This window comes from Hyla sarda, unplaced genomic scaffold, assembly GCF_029499605.1.
Source record: "Hyla sarda isolate aHylSar1 unplaced genomic scaffold, aHylSar1.hap1 scaffold_289, whole genome shotgun sequence".
In the NCBI taxonomy this organism is placed as follows: Eukaryota; Metazoa; Chordata; class Amphibia; order Anura; family Hylidae; genus Hyla; species Hyla sarda.
The window spans coordinates 330,620-344,533 of NW_026609597.1; the positions used below are offsets into that span (position 1 = coordinate 330,620).

Below are 13,914 nucleotides of genomic sequence, written 5' to 3' on the forward strand. Positions count from 1 at the left end.
GTGCTGAATACATAAAAAGCGGACTGTTCAGCGACAGACAAGTCGCATCGGCTGAAAGTAGGCCAGAATGTCAGTCCATGTTGGAGCAGGTTTAGATACAGTCTAAAGTATAGATCTCAAAGTCTGTGCACAGAATTTAGCAAGGGCCTCGCACCTTCTGATGCATCAGGTAGGTGCACAATAGCATAGCCTAACCCTCCTGTACTTTGGTCTATATTGATGCGGGACATAGACAGCCAGCTGATGACCAATCCATTAGTGCAATGGATGGCTGGAAGCATTTGTCTTTGCCTTTGCAATACCACAGAAGCAATGCATGGTCAATGTACAGCAATGACACACCTGTGTGAACAGCCAGGAGACCCCCCCCCCCCCCATGTTATGTTACATAGTTACATAGTTAGTACGGTCGAAAAAGACATATGTCCATCAAGTTCAACCAGGGAATTAAGGGGTAGGGGTGTGGCGCGATATTGGGGAAGGGATGAGATTTTATATTTCTTCATAAGCATTAATCTTATTTTGTTCAATTAGGTAACATTCAGGCACCCACCCGCTATCAAGGCAGCTGCCTATCATGTCATGCCCTACCTGCACAGGTGTGCTGGCTACTCAAATGATCCAATTAAGGAGGCCATTTAGTCAGCAGCAGCAGAAGTCCTGTGCCTGGACGCTCCAACAGCGGCCAGACACAAGCAGAAGCAGAAGCAGCAGAAGCAGCAGCAGCACCACCTTTTGTTTTTTGGCTGCAGCAGCAGCAAGGCCCACAGGGCTGGCTCAGCTGGCTAGCCAGCAAGCAGGTAGCAATGAAAGTAGGAATCTTTCTTTTTAACCCTGTAAGGGGGTGGTGCACTGTACCCGAAGATACTGCCATATCGGGTCAATGCATAGGGGCGACGGAAGCAAGCTTCGAAATCGGCCCCCGTTCTCAAAATCCATTTAATATATGGTCCCCAGATAGGGGACGTATCAGATATTAAACTGATAAGAACAGATACTACACTTGATCTTAGCCAAAAGGCCGAGGAAGCGATAACCGTGAAAGGGGCGGGCCCAACAAGGTGCCCTTCATGGGCACTATCACTGCTTGCTGTCAGGGAGGCTGCCAGACAATTTTCCATGCACACTCTGGGCTGGGGGGCAGTCAACCACCAGTACACACAGCAGAACCTAAACCCATACCATTATTGCTAAGCAGCAAGACAGGGGCCCATTGCACTCCCACGGGGCCTTTTAAATGCAATCCATAACCCGGATTTGCCAGGAACCCTTCTTACTCCTCCTACTTGCATGTGACACTGGGCTTAGGATCTGCATAGGAAACACACACACAAGCACACACCTACCTTTGTGCCTGCAGATGCCTCCTTGGCTGTCCCCAAACGGTATCAAACCAACACCCACGGGAAGCTGTAAGCATAGAGGACATGCCTGCACCCCATTGGACTTACCTGTGTGGGTTAAACCCGGGTTATTTGACAACCTATGGGCGGTGATGGTTCTGCTCAGGCAGAGCAGTGCTGATGCTCCTCATAAAGCCTGTCGCTGCTGTGAAGGTTCTAGGTGACATCACAAATCCCTATGTTTACATACACAACAAAGCTGGGTTGTTGTTGTTTACACTCTGCAAGGCCTGTGGAAGTGAGTGACATCATAGCACTGTAGTTCTGAGGGTTCTAGATGGATGCAACAATCTCCTGTTGCTTCTATGAAGGCCATAATAGACGACATCACCAAACAGCTCCATAGTCACATACACAGCAAGGAGAGATGTTGTTTACACCTAGTGATGTCAGTGGTATTGAGTGACATCACAGCACAGTGCTAAGGCTCCTGGGCCTGGACACAGCAGCGGCTGCAATATCTCAACGGAGAATACGTTTATATATATGTGTGTGTGTGCGCGTATATATATATATATATATATATATATATATATATATATATACTATATTTCTCCGCCGAAATCACTTTTAAACCCATTTCCACACCTTTTTTTCCCTTCTCTTCCTCTTACTTTTTTTTCACGTTTTTTTTAACGTTTTTCTCCTTTTCGCCTCTTTCTGGGCGTATTATTCTTCTTTTTCTTCTTTTTTTTCGTCTAAATGCATACCCCATCAGTGCAGCAATGCTTATTCAATACCGCCAGCAGATGGAGACACTGGGGGATAATTTTCTAAGGATTTATACTGATTTTTCCTGTCTGAATTTGTCGCACAGAAAGTTGCAGGCCAAATATGTGTGACATTTCTGCGACTTTAGCTTCTAGAGCATTTTTACAACATTATACATAGGTGCTGAATACATAAAAAGCGACTGTTCAGCGACAGACAAGTCGCATCGGCTGAAAGTAGGCCAGAATGTCAGTCCATGTTGGAGCAGGTTTAGATACAGTCTAAAGTATAGATCTCAAAGTCTGTGCACAGAATTTAGCCAAGGGCCTCGCACCTTCTGATGCATCAGGTAGGTGCAACAATAGCATAGCCTAACCCTCTGTACTTTGGTCTATTATTGATGCGGGACATAGACAGCCAGCTGATGACCCAATCCATTAGTGCAATGAGATGGCTGGAAAGCATTTGTCTTTGCCTTTGCAATACCACAGAAGCAATGCATGGTCAATGTACAGCAATGACACACCTGTGTGAACAGCCAGGAGACCCCCCCCCCCCCCATGTTATGTTACATAGTTACATAGTTAGTACGGGTCGAAAAAAGACATATGTCCATCAAGTTCAAACCAGGGAATTAAGGGGTAGGGGTGTGGCGCGATATTGGGGGAAGGGATGAGATTTTATATTTCTTCATAAGCATTAATCTTATTTTGTCAATTAGGAATATTCAGCACCCACCCGCTATCAAGGCAGCTGCCTATCATGTCATGCCCTACCTGCACAGGTGTGCTGGCTACTCAAATGATCCAATAAGGAGGCCATTTAGTCAGCAGCAGCAGAAGTCCTGTTGCCTGGACGCTCCAACAGCGGCCAGACACAAGCAGAAGCAGAAGCAGCAGCAGAAGCTACCACCTTTTGTTTTTTGGCTGCAGCAGCAGCAAGGCCCACAGGGCTGGCTAGCTGGCTAGCCAGCAAGCAGGTAGCAATGAAAGTAGGAATCTTTCTTTTTAACCCTGTAAGGGGTGGTTGGTGCACTGTACCCGAAGATACTGCCATATCGGGGTCAATGCATAGGGGCGACGGAAGCAAGCTTCGAAATCGGCCCCCCCGTTCTCAAAAATCCATTTAATATATGGTCCCCAGATAGGGGACGTATCAGATTGTAAACTGATAAGAACAGATACTACACTTGATCTTAGCCAAAAGGCGAGAAGCGATAACCGTGAAAGGGGCGGGCCCAACAAGGTGCCCTTCATGGGCACTATCACTGCTTGCTGTCAGGGAGGCTGCCAGACCTATTTTCCATGCACACTCTGGGCTGGGGGGCAGTCAACCCACCAGTACACACAGCAGAACCTAAACCCATACCATTATTGCTAAGCAGCAAGACAGGGGCCCATTGCACTCCCACGGGGCCTTTTTAAATGCAATCCATAACCCGGATTTGCCAGGAACCCTTCTTACTCCTCCTACTTGCATGTGACACTGGGCTTAGGATCTGCATAGGAAACAAGGCTGTCCCCAAACGGTATCAAACCAACACCCACGGGAAGCTGTAAGCATAGAGGACATGCCTGCACCCCATTGGACTTACCTGTGTGGGTTAAACCCGGGTTATTTGACAACCTATGGCGGTGATGGTTCTGCTCAGGCAGAGCAGTGCTGATGCTCCTCATAAAGCTGTCGCTGCTGTGAAGGTTCTAGGTGACATCACAAATCCCTATGGTTACATACACAACAAAGCTGGGTTGTTGTTGTTTACACTCTGCAAGGCCTGTGGAAGTGAGTGACATCATAGCACTGTAGTTCTGAGGGTTCTAGATGGATGCAACAATCTCCTGTTGCTTCTATGAAGGCCATAATAGACGACATCACCAAACAGCTCCATAGTCACATACACAGCAAAGGAGAGATGTTGTTTACACCTAGTGATGTCAGTGGTATTGAGTGACATCACAGCACAGTGCTAAGGCTCCTGGGCCTGGACACAGCAGCGGCTGCAATATCTCAACGGAGAATACGTTTATATATATGTGTGTGTGTGCGCGTATATATATATATATATATATATATATATATATATATATATATATAATTCTCCGCCGAAATCACTTTTAAACCCATTTCCACCTTTTTTTCCCTTCTCTTCCTCTTACTTTTTTTTCACGTTTTTTTACGTTTTTCTCCTTTTCGCCTCTTTTCTGGGCGTATTATTCTTCTTTTTCTTCTTTTTTTTCGTCTAATGCATACCCCATCAGTGCAGCAATGCTTATTCAATACCGCCAGCAGATGGAGACACTGGGGGATAATTTTCTAAGGATTTATACTGATTTTTCCTGTCTGAATTTGTCGCACAGAAAGTTGCAGGCCAAATATGTGTGACATTTCTGCGACTTTAGCTTCTAGAGCATTTTTACAACATTATACATAGGTGCTGAATACATAAAAAGCGACTGTTCAGCGACAGACAAGTCGCATCGGCTGAAAGTAGGCCAGAATGTCAGTCCATGTTGGAGCAGGTTTAGATACAGTCTAAAGTATAGATCTCAAAGTCTGTGCACAGAATTTAGCAAGGGCCTCGCACCTTCTGATGCATCAGGTAGGTGCACAATAGCATAGCCTAACCCTCTGTACTTTGGTCTATATTGATGCGGGACATAGACAGCCAGCTGATGACCAATCCATTAGTGCAATGGATGGCTGGAAGCATTTGTCTTTGCCTTTGCAATACCACAGAAGCAATGCATGGTCAATGTACAGCAATGACACACCTGTGTGAACAGCCAGGAGACCCCCCCCCCCCCCCCCATGTTATGTTACATAGTTACATAGTTAGTACGGTCGAAAAAAGACATATGTCCATCAAGTTCAACCAGGGAATTAAGGGGTAGGGGTGTGGCGCGATATTGGGGAAGGGATGAGATTTTATATTTCTTCATAAGCATTAATCTTATTTTGTCAATTAGGAACATTCAGCACCCACCCGCTATCAAGGCAGCTGCCTATCATGTCATGCCCTACCTGCACAGGTGTGCTGGCTACTCAAATGATCCAATTAAGGAGGCCATTTAGTCAGCAGCAGCAGAAGTCCTGTGCCTGGACGCTCCAACAGCGGCCAGACACAAGCAGAAGCAGAAGCAGCAGAAGCAGCAGCAGCACCACCTTTTGTTTTTTGGCTGCAGCAGCAGCAAGGCCCACAGGGCTGGCTAGCTGGCTAGCCAGCAAGCAGGTAGCAATGAAAGTAGGAATCTTTCTTTTTAACCCTGTAAGGGGGTGGTGCACTGTACCCGAAGATACTGCCATATCGGGTCAATGCATAGGGCGACGGAAGCAAGCTTCGAAATCGGCCCCCGTTCTCAAAAATCCATTTAATATATGGTCCCCAGATAGGGGACGTATCAGATATTAAACTGATAAGAACAGATACTACACTTGATCTTAGCCAAAAGGCCGAGAAGCGATAACCGTGAAAGGGGCGGGCCCAACAAGGTGCCCTTCATGGGCACTATCACTGCTTGCTGTCAGGGAGGCTGCCAGACAATTTTCCATGCACACTCTGGGCTGGGGGGCAGTCAACCACCAGTACACACAGCAGAACCTAAACCCATACCATTATTGCTAAGCAGCAAGACAGGGGCCCATTGCACTCCCACGGGGCCTTTTTAAATGCAATCCATAACCCGGATTTGCCAGGAACCCTTCTTACTCCTCCTACTTGCATGTGACACTGGGCTTAGGATCTGCATAGGAAACACACACACAAGCACACACCTACCTTTGTTGCCTGCAGATGCCTCCTTGGCTGTCCCCAAACGGTATCAAACCAACACCCACGGGAAGCTGTAAGCATAGAGGACATGCCTGCACCCCATTGGACTTACCTGTGTGGGTTAAACCCGGGTTATTTGACAACCTATGGCGGTGATGGTTCTGCTCAGGCAGAGCAGTGCTGATGCTCCTCATAAAGCTGTCGCTGCTGTGAAGGTTCTAGGTGACATCACAAATCCCTATGGTTACATACACAACAAAGCTGGGTTGTTGTTGTTTACACTCTGCAAGGCCTGTGGAAGTGAGTGACATCATAGCACTGTAGTTCTGAGGGTTCTAGATGGATGCAACAATCTCCTGTTGCTTCTATGAAGGCCATAATAGACGACATCACCAAACAGCTCCATAGTCACATACACAGCAAAGGAGAGATGTTGTTTACACCTAGTGATGTCAGTGGTATTGAGTGACATCACAGCACAGTGCTAAGGCTCCTGGGCCTGGACACAGCAGCGGTTGCAATATCTCAACGGAGAATACGTTTATATATATGTGTGTGTGTGCGCGTGTATATATATATATATATATATATATATATATATATATATATATATATATATATATATATATCTCCGCCGAAATCACTTTTAAACCCATTTCCACCTTTTTTTCCCTTCTCTTCCTCTTACTTTTTTTTCACGTTTTTTTACGTTTTTCTCCTTTTCGCCTCTTTTCTGGGCGTATTATTCTTCTTTTTCTTCTTTTTTTTCGTCTAATGCATACCCCATCAGTGCAGCAATGCTTATTCAATACCGCCAGCAGATGGAGACACTGGGGGATAATTTTCTAAGGATTTATACTGATTTTTCCTGTCTGAATTTGTCGCACAGAAAGTTGCAGGCCAAATATGTGTGACATTTCTGCGACTTTAGCTTCTAGAGCATTTTTACAACATTATACATAGGTGCTGAATACATAAAAAGCGACTGTTCAGCGACAGACAAGTCGCATCGGCTGAAAGTAGGCCAGAATGTCAGTCCATGTTGGAGCAGGTTTAGATACAGTCTAAAGTATAGATCTCAAAGTCTGTGCACAGAATTTAGCAAGGGCCTCGCACCTTCTGATGCATCAGGTAGGTGCACAATAGCATAGCCTAACCCTCTGTACTTTGGTCTATATTGATGCGGGACATAGACAGCCAGCTGATGACCAATCCATTAGTGCAATGGATGGCTGGAAGCATTTGTCTTTGCCTTTGCAATACCACAGAAGCAATGCATGGTCAATGTACAGCAATGACACACCTGTGTGAACAGCCAGGAGACCCCCCCCCCCCCCCCCATGTTATGTTACATAGTTACATAGTTAGTACGGTCGAAAAAAGACATATGTCCATCAAGTTCAACCAGGGAATTAAGGGGTAGGGGTGTGGCGCGATATTGGGGAAGGGATGAGATTTTATATTTCTTCATAAGCATTAATCTTATTTTGTCAATTAGGAACATTCAGCACCCACCCGCTATCAAGGCAGCTGCCTATCATGTCATGCCCTACCTGCACAGGTGTGCTGGCTACTCAAATGATCCAATTAAGGAGGCCATTTAGTCAGCAGCAGCAGAAGTCCTGTGCCTGGACGCTCCAACAGCGGCCAGACACAAGCAGAAGCAGAAGCAGCAGAAGCAGCAGCAGCACCACCTTTTGTTTTTTGGCTGCAGCAGCAGCAAGGCCCACAGGGCTGGCTAGCTGGCTAGCCAGCAAGCAGGTAGCAATGAAAGTAGGAATCTTTCTTTTTAACCCTGTAAGGGGGTGGTGCACTGTACCCGAAGATACTGCCATATCGGGTCAATGCATAGGGCGACGGAAGCAAGCTTCGAAATCGGCCCCCGTTCTCAAAAATCCATTTAATATATGGTCCCCAGATAGGGGACGTATCAGATATTAAACTGATAAGAACAGATACTACACTTGATCTTAGCCAAAAGGCCGAGAAGCGATAACCGTGAAAGGGGCGGGCCCAACAAGGTGCCCTTCATGGGCACTATCACTGCTTGCTGTCAGGGAGGCTGCCAGACAATTTTCCATGCACACTCTGGGCTGGGGGGCAGTCAACCACCAGTACACACAGCAGAACCTAAACCCATACCATTATTGCTAAGCAGCAAGACAGGGGCCCATTGCACTCCCACGGGGCCTTTTTAAATGCAATCCATAACCCGGATTTGCCAGGAACCCTTCTTACTCCTCCTACTTGCATGTGACACTGGGCTTAGGATCTGCATAGGAAACACACACACAAGCACACACCTACCTTTGTTGCCTGCAGATGCCTCCTTGGCTGTCCCCAAACGGTATCAAACCAACACCCACGGGAAGCTGTAAGCATAGAGGACATGCCTGCACCCCATTGGACTTACCTGTGTGGGTTAAACCCGGGTTATTTGACAACCTATGGCGGTGATGGTTCTGCTCAGGCAGAGCAGTGCTGATGCTCCTCATAAAGCTGTCGCTGCTGTGAAGGTTCTAGGTGACATCACAAATCCCTATGGTTACATACACAACAAAGCTGGGTTGTTGTTGTTTACACTCTGCAAGGCCTGTGGAAGTGAGTGACATCATAGCACTGTAGTTCTGAGGGTTCTAGATAGATGCAACAATCTCCTGTTGCTTCTATGAAGGCCATAATAGACGACATCACCAAACAGCTCCATAGTCACATACACAGCAAAGGAGAGATGTTGTTTACACCTAGTGATGTCAGTGGTATTGAGTGACATCACAGCACAGTGCTAAGGCTCCTGGGCCTGGACACAGCAGCGGCTGCAATATCTCAACGGAGAATACGTTTATATATATGTGTGTGTGTGCGCGTATATATATATATATATATATATATATATATATATATATATATATATATTTCTCCGCCGAAATCACTTTTAAACCCATTTCCACCTTTTTTTCCCTTCTCTTCCTCTTACTTTTTTTTCACGTTTTTTTACGTTTTTCTCCTTTTCGCCTCTTTTCTGGGCGTATTATTCTTCTTTTTCTTCTTTTTTTTCGTCTAATGCATACCCCATCAGTGCAGCAATGCTTATTCAATACCGCCAGCAGATGGAGACACTGGGGGATAATTTTCTAAGGATTTATACTGATTTTTCCTGTCTGAATTTGTCGCACAGAAAGTTGCAGGCCAAATATGTGTGACATTTCTGCGACTTTAGCTTCTAGAGCATTTTTACAACATTATACATAGGTGCTGAATACATAAAAAGCGACTGTTCAGCGACAGACAAGTCGCATCGGCTGAAAGTAGGCCAGAATGTCAGTCCATGTTGGAGCAGGTTTAGATACAGTCTAAAGTATAGATCTCAAAGTCTGTGCACAGAATTTAGCAAGGGCCTCGCACCTTCTGATGCATCAGGTAGGTGCACAATAGCATAGCCTAACCCTCTGTACTTTGGTCTATATTGATGCGGGACATAGACAGCCAGCTGATGACCAATCCATTAGTGCAATGGATGGCTGGAAGCATTTGTCTTTGCCTTTGCAATACCACAGAAGCAATGCATGGTCAATGTACAGCAATGACACACCTGTGTGAACAGCCAGGAGACCCCCCCCCCCCCCATGTTATGTTACATAGTTACATAGTTAGTACGGTCGAAAAAAGACATATGTCCATCAAGTTCAACCAGGGAATTAAGGGGTAGGGGTGTGGCGCGATATTGGGGAAGGGATGAGATTTTATATTTCTTCATAAGCATTAATCTTATTTTGTCAATTAGGAACATTCAGCACCCACCCGCTATCAAGGCAGCTGCCTATCATGTCATGCCCTACCTGCACAGGTGTGCTGGCTACTCAAATGATCCAATTAAGGAGGCCATTTAGTCAGCAGCAGCAGAAGTCCTGTGCCTGGACGCTCCAACATCGGCCAGACACAAGCAGAAGCAGAAGCAGCAGAAGCAGCAGCAGCACCACCTTTTGTTTTTTGGCTGCAGCAGCAGCAAGGCCCACAGGGCTGGCTAGCTGGCTAGCCAGCAAGCAGGTAGCAATGAAAGTAGGAATCTTTCTTTTTAACCCTGTAAGGGGGTGGTGCACTGTACCCGAAGATACTGCCATATCGGGTCAATGCATAGGGCGACGGAAGCAAGCTTCGAAATCGGCCCCCGTTCTCAAAAATCCATTTAATATATGGTCCCCAGATAGGGGACGTATCAGATATTAAACTGATAAGAACAGATACTACACTTGATCTTAGCCAAAAGGCCGAGAAGCGATAACCGTGAAAGGGGCGGGCCCAACAAGGTGCCCTTCATGGGCACTATCACTGCTTGCTGTCAGGGAGGCTGCCAGACAATTTTCCATGCACACTCTGGGCTGGGGGGCAGTCAACCACCAGTACACACAGCAGAACCTAAACCCATACCATTATTGCTAAGCAGCAAGACAGGGGCCCATTGCACTCCCACGGGGCCTTTTTAAATGCAATCCATAACCCGGATTTGCCAGGAACCCTTCTTACTCCTCCTACTTGCATGTGACACTGGGCTTAGGATCTGCATAGGAAACACACACACAAGCACACACCTACCTTTGTTGCCTGCAGATGCCTCCTTGGCTGTCCCCAAACGGTATCAAACCAACACCCACGGGAAGCTGTAAGCATAGAGGACATGCCTGCACCCCATTGGACTTACCTGTGTGGGTTAAACCCGGGTTATTTGACAACCTATGGCGGTGATGGTTCTGCTCAGGCAGAGCAGTGCTGATGCTCCTCATAAAGCTGTCGCTGCTGTGAAGGTTCTAGGTGACATCACAAATCCCTATGGTTACATACACAACAAAGCTGGGTTGTTGTTGTTTACACTCTGCAAGGCCTGTGGAAGTGAGTGACATCATAGCACTGTAGTTCTGAGGGTTCTAGATGGATGCAACAATCTCCTGTTGCTTCTATGAAGGCCATAATAGACGACATCACCAAACAGCTCCATAGTCACATACACAGCAAAGGAGAGATGTTGTTTACACCTAGTGATGTCAGTGGTATTGAGTGACATCACAGCACAGTGCTAAGGCTCCTGGGCCTGGACACAGCAGCGGCTGCAATATCTCAACGGAGAATACGTTTATATATATGTGTGTGTGTGCGCGTATATATATATATATATATATATATATATATATATATATATATATATTTCTCCGCCGAAATCACTTTTAAACCCATTTCCACCTTTTTTTCCCTTCTCTTCCTCTTACTTTTTTTTCACGTTTTTTTACGTTTTTCTCCTTTTCGCCTCTTTTCTGGGCGTATTATTCTTCTTTTTCTTCTTTTTTTTCGTCTAATGCATACCCCATCAGTGCAGCAATGCTTATTCAATACCGCCAGCAGATGGAGACACTGGGGGATAATTTTCTAAGGATTTATACTGATTTTTCCTGTCTGAATTTGTCGCACAGAAAGTTGCAGGCCAAATATGTGTGACATTTCTGCGACTTTAGCTTCTAGAGCATTTTTACAACATTATACATAGGTGCTGAATACATAAAAAGCGACTGTTCAGCGACAGACAAGTCGCATCGGCTGAAAGTAGGCCAGAATGTCAGTCCATGTTGGAGCAGGTTTAGATACAGTCTAAAGTATAGATCTCAAAGTCTGTGCACAGAATTTAGCAAGGGCCTCGCACCTTCTGATGCATCAGGTAGGTGCACAATAGCATAGCCTAACCCTCTGTACTTTGGTCTATATTGATGCGGGACATAGACAGCCAGCTGATGACCAATCCATTAGTGCAATGGATGGCTGGAAGCATTTGTCTTTGCCTTTGCAATACCACAGAAGCAATGCATGGTCAATGTACAGCAATGACACACCTGTGTGAACAGCCAGGAGACCCCCCCCCCCCCCCATGTTATGTTACATAGTTACATAGTTAGTACGGTCGAAAAAAGACATATGTCCATCAAGTTCAACCAGGGAATTAAGGGGTAGGGGTGTGGCGCGATATTGGGGAAGGGATGAGATTTTATATTTCTTCATAAGCATTAATCTTATTTTGTCAATTAGGAACATTCAGCACCCACCCGCTATCAAGGCAGCTGCCTATCATGTCATGCCCTACCTGCACAGGTGTGCTGGCTACTCAAATGATCCAATTAAGGAGGCCATTTAGTCAGCAGCAGCAGAAGTCCTGTGCCTGGACGCTCCAACATCGGCCAGACACAAGCAGAAGCAGAAGCAGCAGAAGCAGCAGCAGCACCACCTTTTGTTTTTTGGCTGCAGCAGCAGCAAGGCCCACAGGGCTGGCTAGCTGGCTAGCCAGCAAGCAGGTAGCAATGAAAGTAGGAATCTTTCTTTTTAACCCTGTAAGGGGGTGGTGCACTGTACCCGAAGATACTGCCATATCGGGTCAATGCATAGGGCGACGGAAGCAAGCTTCGAAATCGGCCCCCGTTCTCAAAAATCCATTTAATATATGGTCCCCAGATAGGGGACGTATCAGATATTAAACTGATAAGAACAGATACTACACTTGATCTTAGCCAAAAGGCCGAGAAGCGATAACCGTGAAAGGGGCGGGCCCAACAAGGTGCCCTTCATGGGCACTATCACTGCTTGCTGTCAGGGAGGCTGCCAGACAATTTTCCATGCACACTCTGGGCTGGGGGGCAGTCAACCACCAGTACACACAGCAGAACCTAAACCCATACCATTATTGCTAAGCAGCAAGACAGGGGCCCATTGCACTCCCACGGGGCCTTTTTAAATGCAATCCATAACCCGGATTTGCCAGGAACCCTTCTTACTCCTCCTACTTGCATGTGACACTGGGCTTAGGATCTGCATAGGAAACACACACACAAGCACACACCTACCTTTGTTGCCTGCAGATGCCTCCTTGGCTGTCCCCAAACGGTATCAAACCAACACCCACGGGAAGCTGTAAGCATAGAGGACATGCCTGCACCCCATTGGACTTACCTGTGTGGGTTAAACCCGGGTTATTTGACAACCTATGGCGGTGATGGTTCTGCTCAGGCAGAGCAGTGCTGATGCTCCTCATAAAGCTGTCGCTGCTGTGAAGGTTCTAGGTGACATCACAAATCCCTATGGTTACATACACAACAAAGCTGGGTTGTTGTTGTTTACACTCTGCAAGGCCTGTGGAAGTGAGTGACATCATAGCACTGTAGTTCTGAGGGTTCTAGATGGATGCAACAATCTCCTGTTGCTTCTATGAAGGCCATAATAGACGACATCACCAAACAGCTCCATAGTCACATACACAGCAAAGGAGAGATGTTGTTTACACCTAGTGATGTCAGTGGTATTGAGTGACATCACAGCACAGTGCTAAGGCTCCTGGGCCTGGACACAGCAGCGGCTGCAATATCTCAACGGAGAATACGTTTATATATATGTGTGTGTGTGCGCGTATATATATATATATATATATATATATATATATATATATATATTTCTCCGCCGAAATCACTTTTAAACCCATTTCCACCTTTTTTTCCCTTCTCTTCCTCTTACTTTTTTTTCACGTTTTTTTACGTTTTTCTCCTTTTCGCCTCTTTTCTGGGCGTATTATTCTTCTTTTTCTTCTTTTTTTTCGTCTAATGCATACCCCATCAGTGCAGCAATGCTTATTCAATACCGCCAGCAGATGGAGACACTGGGGGATAATTTTCTAAGGATTTATACTGATTTTTCCTGTCTGAATTTGTCGCACAGAAAGTTGCAGGCCAAATATGTGTGACATTTCTGCGACTTTAGCTTCTAGAGCATTTTTACAACATTATACATAGGTGCTGAATACATAAAAAGCGACTGTTCAGCGACAGACAAGTCGCATCGGCTGAAAGTAGGCCAGAATGTCAGTCCATGTTGGAGCAGGTTTAGATACAGTCTAAAGTATAGATCTCAAAGTCTGTGCACAGAATTTAGCAAGGGCCTCGCACCTTCTGATGCATCAGGTAGGTGCACAATAGCATAGCCTAACCCTCTGTACTTTGGTCTATA

General features: G+C 46.0%; 6 non-coding genes across 6 annotated transcripts; all 6 read right to left on the reverse strand.

Moving 5' to 3' along the window:
• Positions 1-842: 842 nt before the first annotated feature.
• Positions 843-1,034, reverse strand: LOC130326914 (U2 spliceosomal RNA). Its single transcript, XR_008871444.1, has one exon. It is a non-coding gene; the product is annotated as a U2 spliceosomal RNA (small nuclear RNA).
• Positions 1,035-3,138: 2,104 nt separating this feature from the next.
• LOC130326917 (U2 spliceosomal RNA) lies at positions 3,139-3,332 on the reverse strand. Its single transcript, XR_008871447.1, has one exon. It is a non-coding gene; the product is annotated as a U2 spliceosomal RNA (small nuclear RNA).
• A 2,053-nt stretch (positions 3,333-5,385) lies between these two features.
• Positions 5,386-5,576, reverse strand: LOC130326886 (U2 spliceosomal RNA). Its single transcript, XR_008871419.1, has one exon. It is a non-coding gene; the product is annotated as a U2 spliceosomal RNA (small nuclear RNA).
• A 2,110-nt stretch (positions 5,577-7,686) lies between these two features.
• LOC130326887 (U2 spliceosomal RNA) lies at positions 7,687-7,877 on the reverse strand. Its single transcript, XR_008871420.1, has one exon. It is a non-coding gene; the product is annotated as a U2 spliceosomal RNA (small nuclear RNA).
• A 2,095-nt stretch (positions 7,878-9,972) lies between these two features.
• LOC130326888 (U2 spliceosomal RNA) lies at positions 9,973-10,163 on the reverse strand. The gene has a single exon (XR_008871421.1). It is a non-coding gene; the product is annotated as a U2 spliceosomal RNA (small nuclear RNA).
• A 2,094-nt stretch (positions 10,164-12,257) lies between these two features.
• On the reverse strand, positions 12,258-12,448 carry LOC130326890 (U2 spliceosomal RNA). Its single transcript, XR_008871422.1, has one exon. It is a non-coding gene; the product is annotated as a U2 spliceosomal RNA (small nuclear RNA).
• Between the last annotated feature and the right edge of the window lie 1,466 nt (positions 12,449-13,914).